This window comes from Ovis canadensis, chromosome 20 (genome assembly GCF_042477335.2).
Source record: "Ovis canadensis isolate MfBH-ARS-UI-01 breed Bighorn chromosome 20, ARS-UI_OviCan_v2, whole genome shotgun sequence".
Taxonomy (NCBI): Eukaryota; Metazoa; Chordata; class Mammalia; order Artiodactyla; family Bovidae; genus Ovis; species Ovis canadensis.
In genome coordinates, this window is record NC_091264.1 from 43,575,794 (window position 1) to 43,585,126 (window position 9,333).

Here is a 9,333-nt window from a genome sequence, read left to right on the forward strand (position 1 = left end):
CACTTGAAAGAAAAGACAAAATAAGATATGAAATGATATCTCTCATGGGAACCAGAATCCTGTAGCTGAGGACTTCCCATCTAGACAACAATATTTTGAGGGAGAACATTGTTGTTTTGGGGCTTACCTGGTGGCTCAATGGTAAAGAAGCAACCTATAAATGCAAGGGACATGGATTCAACTCCTGGGTCAGGAAGAATCCCTGGAGGAGGAAATGGCAACTCTCTCCAGTATTCTTGCCTGGAAAATTCTGTGAACAGGGGAGTCTAGAGGGCTACTGTCTATGGGGTTGCAAAGAGTTGGACATAACTGAGCACATACACAAAGTCTGGGAAATCCATGAGTGGAGAAGAAAAAGATTTGATGTGACCTCAATAAAAGAGTGAATTAACTAGGAAACATTTCTAGGGATCCCATGGGACATTCATCTTTATAGCTAGAGAATATTTTGAGTAATTATCTCACCTTTATTACACCTTGACTGAAGGCTGGCACCAAGAATTCAGAGTAGCTTTCCTTAATAACCATGTGTATTTTGTATATTGTTAAACGTTATCACTCCTGCTTAAGATACACATGATATGCCAAAGGTTATTTTTGGTTCTCTACCCACAAAACAAAATTGTATCAAAAATACATTTGGGGAAAAAAATCTTTTCCTAACGTTTAAACAAAACAGTAATCAGACTTTCTGTACTAAGTAATTTATTTCACTGCATCTTTTAGAGATTACTCATTTACTTTGATGAATATTTAGAGGTATGCCACTAAAATGTAGGCAGTAGATTGCCTTCAAATCTACCAATACAATGTTCATCATTAAATAAGAAACCAACTCTAAGTCCTTGGTATGTAAATTTAACCCTAACAAGAAATCGGAGACTATGGGCAACTTTGAGCCTGTTTCATTCTCCTACCTGATTCAGTGTTCAAAGCTATAGTTAAGAAAGTTGACCAGGTTTGCTTCTTACCTTTTTACTTCTTACCTTTTTCAGAAGGTTGACTTCTGAAAAATAAACATTAGAAAGCTATGAAAAATAAAGAATAGAAAAATGTTGAAGTGATAGTTTATATTGGGATTATAGTATAAGCTCTTCATATTCCAAAACCTCTTCTCTCTGAAATTCTTCCTTTTGTTTTTGATCCATGGTTCTTCAGATACATAAACTCTGAGAGAGGGAGTCCCCTGGGTTTGAGAGGAGTGTTGTAAGAATAAACAAGTTACCTTTCTATATCTGCAATAGAAGAGAATTCTCCTTGGGGAATTCCTATCTTGAGTTCCATTTTTCTCATTTTTCCTCTTTTCTTTCCTGTTTCTTTCTTAGTTTCAGAACCACAGGCAGTACAATTCTCAGTGGCCTCAAATTTTCTTAAATTATCTTTCATTTTCTGGGACAGAGGTATGGATATACTTTCTCATCTTTGAACCTTCCTTGGAAAAACTATAAAATGGAAGGAAATTGGGCTATGACATTTAAGGCATGAGGGTCAGTCATATTTCTTTAATCCATACAGAAAGATGATTATCTTTAAATATTCCCCTCATTTATTACTGTGGCTCTATGGAAAATAGAGGAATAAGGAAAAGTAGTGGTGCTTTGCTTCTTTTCAATCTGACTTTTCACTGTTGGTATTAACACTAAATTATTTCCTTTAATTTTGGAATTCCCAAGCTCACGTTTCCCTCTAGGAGAATGAAGCTGATCTCTCATTGTGTATCTTTACTTCTTGCTATACCGTTTAGGTAAAAATATTCTATCTGCCTTATCCAAAGGATATCTATATGTGTTCTGACATCTATCCAAGCTTTAATTCCAATTGTAAATGCCATGTCCTTTGTCCATCTTTCTATTGCAAATCACATTTTTTTTTGCTATGCAGAAGTTCATTGTATATTCATCACATTAATAATTTCTTGCTCTAGTATATGCTATGAATATAATACAAGTGAATAGCAATGATTGTGTGCTCATTGTGTAAGTGATGTTTCTGAGTCTATGTATTTGTATTTCCATCCTTCCTTCTAAATGTGTAAAGTGATGTCAAAAGTGCTGGAGGACTTCCTGCAGAAGACATTCATCTCTATGATTGGTTGCTTGACCCAGTTCTTTATCTTTGGCTCTCTAGGGACAACTGGATGCTCCTGACTAGTGGTAAAGGAATATAATCAGTACTGAATAATTGTTACCCTCGCTGCCACTCACTCCCAGACAGTACTTGGGGCTGGTGGGCATAGCCTGGCTCTTTGGCTTCATGGTATATGGCTAGGTTGTGGGCCTGATGGCCTAGCAGAGGTCCAGTGGCCCAATCACATTAGCCAGTTTTACTGTGACTTCACGCCTTTGTTAAGACTGGCCTGCTCAGATCCTAGAGTGAGTGATCCAGGTGACAACATTCATTCATTCATTGTGTGGTTATCTCATTATTCCTTTTGGACTGATTCTGATATCTTATGCCTGGATTGTAGTGATTGTATTGGCAGTTCTTGCTGTGGTCAGCAAGAGAAAGGCTCACCATCATGGTCCTCCTACCTGGCTATAATGTTCACATGCTGTGAAATTCTCATGGTTGTTTACACTACAGTCTCTGCTGCTCAGTCCCCATTCAAGTTTTTCAGTTCAGTTCAGTTCAGTGGCTCAGTCGTGTCCGACTCTTTGCGACCACATGAATCGCAGCTCGCAGGCCTCCCTGTCCGGCACCAACTCCCGGAGTTCACTCAGACTCACGTCCATCGAGTCAGTGATGCCATCCAGCCATCTCATCCTCGGTCGTCCCCTTCTCCTCCTGCCCCCAATCCCTCCCAGCATCGGTCTTTTCCAATGAGTCAACTCTTTGCATGAGGTGGCCAAAGTACTGGAGTTTCAGCATTAGCATCATTCCTTCCAAAGAAATCCCAGGGATGATCTTCAGAATGAACTGGTTGGATCTCTTTGCAGTCCAAGGGACTCTCAAGAGTCTTCTCCAACACCACAGTTCAAAAGCATCAATTCTTCAGCGCTCAGCTTTCTTCACAGTCCAACTCACATGACCATTGGAAAAACCGTATTACTCTGCTCTATTTGATGGTCACCACCATCTTGAATCCTCTGATCTACCCTATTTGGAGCAAGTTGGCTCATTAAGCACTGAGGAGGCAGCTCGCATAAGGAAACACACACACTTGACTTATAAAGGAGGGTGTTGATATTTTTGGGGGGGGAGTGCAGATTTTTCCACTGAGAAAACTTCCAAGAATGTTTGAAAAAAACATACCTTTGTCCATTTTCTTGTTCCCCTCTAGTCTTTCTATGGTTCCTCTAAGAGTGAGGCAAGTATGGTAATTTTTGTGTTAGATTAAATTTTTTTTATTTTAAATTCTATTATTTCTCTATTAAATAGGTCATGAATATTTTATATAGAAAAACAATGACAAATAGTATCACTAAAAGAAACCTAGAAATACTGTTTATTTATAGCATTGTTTTATGACATCAGAATTGCATTCTTTTTTTTTTAATTTTTTTAGTTTTTTATTTTTAAAATTTTAAAATCTTTAATTCTTACATGCGTTCCCAAACATGTACCCCCCTCCCACCTCCCTCCCCATAACATCTCTCTGGGTCATCCCCATGCACCAGCCCCAAGCATGCTGTATCCTGCGTCAGACATAGACTGGCGATTCAATTCTTACATGATAGTATACATGATAGAATGCCATTCTCCCAAATCATCCCACCCTCTCCCTCTCCCTCTGAGTCCAAAAGTCCGTTATACACATCTGTGTCTTTTTTCCTGTCTTGCATACAGGGTCGTCATTGCAATCTTCCTAAATTCCATATATATGTGTTAGTATACTGTATTGGTGTTTTTCTTTCTGGCTTACTTCACTCTGTATAATCTTCTCCAGTTTCATCCATCTCATTAGAACTGATTCAAATGAATTCTTTTTAACGGCTGAGTAATATTCCATTGTATATATGTACCACAGCTTTCTTATCCATTCATCTGCTGATGGACATCTAGGTTGTTTCCATGTCCTGGCTATTATAAACAGTGCTGCGATGAACATTGGGGTACATGTGTCTCTTTCCATTCTGGTTTCCTCGGTGCGTATGCCCAGAAGTGGGATTGCTGGGTCATAAGGTAGTTCTATTTGCAATTTTTTAAGGAATCTCCACACTGTTCTCCATAGTGGCTGTACTAGTTTGCATTCCCACCAACAGTGTAGGAGGGTTCCCTTTTCTCCACACCCCCTCCAGCATTTATTGCTTGCAGATTTTTGGATCGCAGACATTCTGACTGGTGTGAAGTGGTACCTCATTGTGGTTTTGATTTGCATTTCTCTAATAATGAGTGATGTGGAGCATCTTTTCATGTGTTTGTTAGCCATCGTATGTCTTCTTTGGAGAAATGTCTATTTAGTTCTTTGGCCCATTTTTTGATTGGGTCGTTTATTTTTCTGGAGTTGAGCTGCATAAGTTGCTTGTATATTTTTGAGATTAGTTGTTTGTCAGTTGCTTCATTTGCTATTATTTTCTCCCATTCAGAAGGCTGTCTTTTCACCTTGCTTATAGTTTCCTTTGTTGTGCAGAAGCTTTTAATTTTAATTAGATCCCATTTGTTTATTTTTGCTTTTATTTCCAGAATTCTGGGAGGTGGATCATAGAGGATCCTGCTGTGATTTATGTCTGAGAGTGTTTTGCCTATGTTCTCCTCTAGGAGTTTTATAGTTTCTGATCTTACATTTAGATCTTTAATCCATTTTGAGTTTATTTTTGTGTGTGGTGTTAGAAAGTGATCTAGTTTCATTCTTTTACAAGTGGTTGACCAGTTTTCCCAGCACCACTTGTTAAAGAGATTGTCTTTACTCCATTGTATATTCTTGCCTCCTTTGTCAAAGATAAGGTGTCCATATGTGTGTGGATTTATCTCTGGGCTTTCTATTTTGTTCCATTGATCTATATGTCTGTCTTTGTGCCAGTACCATACTGTCTTGATGACTGTGGCTTTGTAGTAGAGCCTGAATATCCTCCTCAAACTCTTCCAGAAAATTGCAGAGGAAGGTAAACTTCCAAACTCATTCTATGAGGCCACCATTACCCTAATACCAAAACCTGACAAAGATGTCACAAAAAAAGAAAACTACAGGCCAATATCACTGATGAACATAGATGCAAAAATCCTCAACAAAATTCTAGCAATCAGAACCCAACAACACATTAAAAAGATCATACACCATGACCAAGTGGGCTTTATCCCAGGGATGCAAGGATTCTTCAATATCCACAAATCAATCAATGTAATTCACCACATTAACAAATTGAAAAATAAAAACCATATGATTATCTCAATAGATGCAGAGAAGGCCTTTGACAAAATTCAACATCCATTTATGATAAAAACTCTCCAGAAAGCAGGAATAGAAGGAACATACCTCAACATAATCAAAGCTATCTATGACAAACCCACAGCAAACATTATCCTCAATGGTGAAAAATTGAAAGCATTTCCCCTAAAGTCAGGAACAAGACAAAGGTGTCCACTTTCACCACTACTATTCAACATAGTTCTGGAAGTTTTGGCCACAGCGATCAGAGCAGAAAAAGAAATAAAAGGAATCCAAATTGGAAAAGAAGAAGTAAAACTCTCACTGTTTGCAGATGACATGATCCTCTACATGGAAAACCCTACAGACTCCACCAGAAAATTACTAGAGCTCATCAATGAATATAGTAAAGTTGCAGGATATAAAATCAACACACAGGAATCCCTTGCATTCCTATACACGAATAATGAGAAAGCAGAAAAAGAAATTAAGGAAATAATTCCATTCACCATTGCAACGAAAAGAATAAAATACTTAGGAATATATCTACCTAAAGAAACTAAAGACCTATATATAGAAAACTATAAAACACTGATGAAAGAAATCAAAGAGGACAATAATAGATGGAGAAATATACCATGTTCATGGATCGGAAGAATCAATATAGTGAAAATGAGTATACTACCCAAAGCAATTTACAAATTCAATGCACTCCCGATCAAGCTACCAGCCATATTTTTCACAGAACTAGAACAAATAATTTCAAGATTTGTATGGAAATACAAAAAACCTCGAATAGCCAAAGCAATCTTGAGAAAGAAGAATGGAACTGGAGGAATCAGAATTGCATTCTATGCATATGTATAAATAACAGCAGTTGGATCATTAAGTTTATAATCCGATGTTCCAGTGAAAACCTTGAGGACAATTCTTTCTCACGATCAACAAATACATACTGGTTTGGCAGGAAAAAACTGAATGAACTTTGTGGCCAATTCAATGTTTTATTATTTGGGGCTTTATAATATGGCTAAACATGACATTCTTAAATATTTCTTTGCCATTGGGTTTTTTAGTTGTATTCCATTCTTTCACTGTTGTATTCCACTAGCTGCATTCCATTCTTTCACAAGCATTATTTCCAGAATTTACTTTAATGTACTCTTCATGGTTTGATTGCAATGTCTAAGTATACAGATATTTTAAAAATATTTAAAGCTGAATGCACTTCACTTATTCATTTTAACTTTTTGCTTTAGTTTTATCTTTTTACTGTAGGTCTTTGTTGGTTATCTATTTTAAATATAGCGGTGTGTAATTGTCAACCCCATCTGTCCATTGACTGGTGAATGGATAAAGGTGAAGTGGAACATACATTCAATGGAATATTAGCAGCCATTCAAAAGAATGAAATAATGCCATTTGCAGCAAAATGGATGGATCTGGGGATTATCATACTGAGTGAAGTAAGTCAGCAAAGACAAATATCATATAATATCTCATACAGCCTAAAAAGGATGCTAATGAACTTATTTACAAAACAGAAAGAAATTCACAGACTTAGAGAATGAATTTATGGTTATCAGAGGGGGAAAGTAAGGGAATAGATGGGGAGCTTGGGATTGTCATTTTAACTTTTTATTGTAGAAAATGTCAAACATTCAGAGAAGTAGAGTTGGTAGTGTAATAGACCCTTATGTACCTATCATCCAGCTTTGATGTCAATGTTTTGCCAATATTGTGCCTACCATCTACCATTCCTTTTTTTTCCTGGAAAATTTTAAAGAAAATTTTAGACATTGTGTATATATTGTGCAGGCAGACTCTTTACTACTGCACCACCTAGGGAGCCCATATATATTGTGCTGTGTAAGTTATGTAATCTTATATTCCCAGGGCAAATATTTGTTATGCTTTCAAATTTATGAAGACATTTTTATCCACCATGCTATGATGACATTTCCCACAATTATCAAGATAGCACAAAAACACAAATTAATAGAACATTCTGAAAAATAAGGCATTAAAAGGGGAAAAAGTGCATAGGACCAGTTTCTATTCTCTTACTTATGATGATGATACTGGTGTTACTGATGGGGAGAGAACTGAAGAAGGTAATTTGTAAGGTGACTCTGCTGACAAAAAGATGATATTGACTAAAGCTGATGGTGATGATCTTCATTATTAAACTGGTGATAGAAATGGCAATAGTGATCAAAATGTTGGTAATGATGGGAATAGATGATCACGTCTCAGTAGTATTATCTTTACAAGGAAATTTAAAGAGCAGCTAGTCCAATTAACTCTAAAGAATATTATATATATATATATATATATATATATATAATATACTTAATTATATAATATAATGTAATGTGTATTATACTTCCTTTGACTTCCCTGGTGGCTCAGATGTTAAAGTGTCTGCCTACAATTTGGGAGATCCGGTTTCAATCCCTGGGTCAGGAAGATCTCCTGGAGAAGGAAATGGCAACCCACTCCAGTATTTTTGCCTGGAAAATCCCATGGATGGAGAAGCCTGGTAGGCTACAGTCCATGGGGACGCAAAGAGTTGGACATGACTTCACTTTCACTTTCACATATTACTGATATAATGTTTTGAGATAATAATATAGATAATAAATAATATATATACCTATAGCTGGAATATATATACAAGCTTGCCCCTAGACTGGGACCTGGAAGCTAGTTCTCCAAATTTCTATGTAGTGTTATATCCAATATACCTTATCATACAGTGTGACATGTGAAAGCCTTGGTGTTAACTGACTCACTTTATCATTGTGGTAGTGAAGAGTGTTTTTTTTTTTTCCCCCAAACACTTGTTTTTTGGAATTATTCCTAATGCCATGAACTCTCTATGCCTAGAATCCTTTTCAGGGACCTCTTCACTTCCTTATTTCTTAGACTATAAATGAAAGGATTGAGAGTGGAGGTTACCAGGGCATACATGATAGCAGCACCCAGCTCCCCAGAGGCATGAGAAGCTGACGGGGACTTCAGGTAGGTGGCAAAGACCGAGCTGTAGAAGAGGATGACCATGGAGAGGTGGGAGCTGCATGTGGCCAGGGCTTTCTTTTTCCCCTGTGCTGATGGGACCTGAGATACAGCAAGGAAAATATGGGCATAGGAGGTTATGATGCAGAGGAGAGGGCTGATTCCTAAGAGTCCTGTCAGAACCATCATCAGGTCCTCATTGAGGTGGATATCACAGCAGGAAAGTCTAAAGAGTGGTCCAAAATCACAGAAAAAGTGGGGAATTTCTTGATTAGTATAGAATCAGAGCTGGGGTAGCAACAGGGCATGGAGAAGAGAGACAGAGTGGGCCACTCCCCGTGACCCACCCACCAGCAGTGAACATCTGCAAGGAGTCATTAGGAGTGGGTAGTGCAGGGGATGGCAGATGGCAGCGTAGCGGTCAATAGCCATGGCTGTCAAAAGCAGGTTGTCCATATCAGCAAAATTGTGAAGAAATATAACTGGGCCAGGCACTCAGAGGAGGTCAGTCCATTACTGGTCCACAAAGTCTCCAGCATTTTGGGGGCTGTGGTGGTAGTGGAGCAGAGTTTGATCAGGGAGAGCTGGCTGAGGAAGAAGTACATGGGGGTGTGGAGGTGGATGTCAGCGCCAATAGCCAGCAGCAGTAGCGAGTTTCCTAAGAGACTGAGCAAGTAGAGGGCCAGGAAGAGACCAAAGAGGAGCTGTGGTTTGTCTGGGTCAGGGGACAGTCCTGAGAGGACAAAGTCAGGGTTCTTGCTGCAGTTCATTTCAGGTCTTGATGGGTTACAGGAAAAGAATCAGCATGAAGAGGATTCACTACAGTTAGCTACTGAAATGTATTGTAGCTAACCTCGATGGTTCTCTTATCAGTTGGTTTCCTTATACCACAAATATGAGGAATGAAGAAAAGAAACTCAATCAGCAATGAGAGGGTCAGAATTTGCACTTTCTGAAGGATGATCTAAGTGAGGAGGCACAAAGATGAGGGAATGAAGGGAACACCCGGA

At 38.2% G+C, this 9,333-nt stretch overlaps 1 pseudogene; it reads right to left on the reverse strand.

Annotated features, from left to right (window-relative positions):
- Positions 1–8,167: 8,167 nt before the first annotated feature.
- Positions 8,168–9,093, reverse strand: LOC138425513 (olfactory receptor 1M1-like; annotated as a pseudogene).
- Between the last annotated feature and the right edge of the window lie 240 nt (positions 9,094–9,333).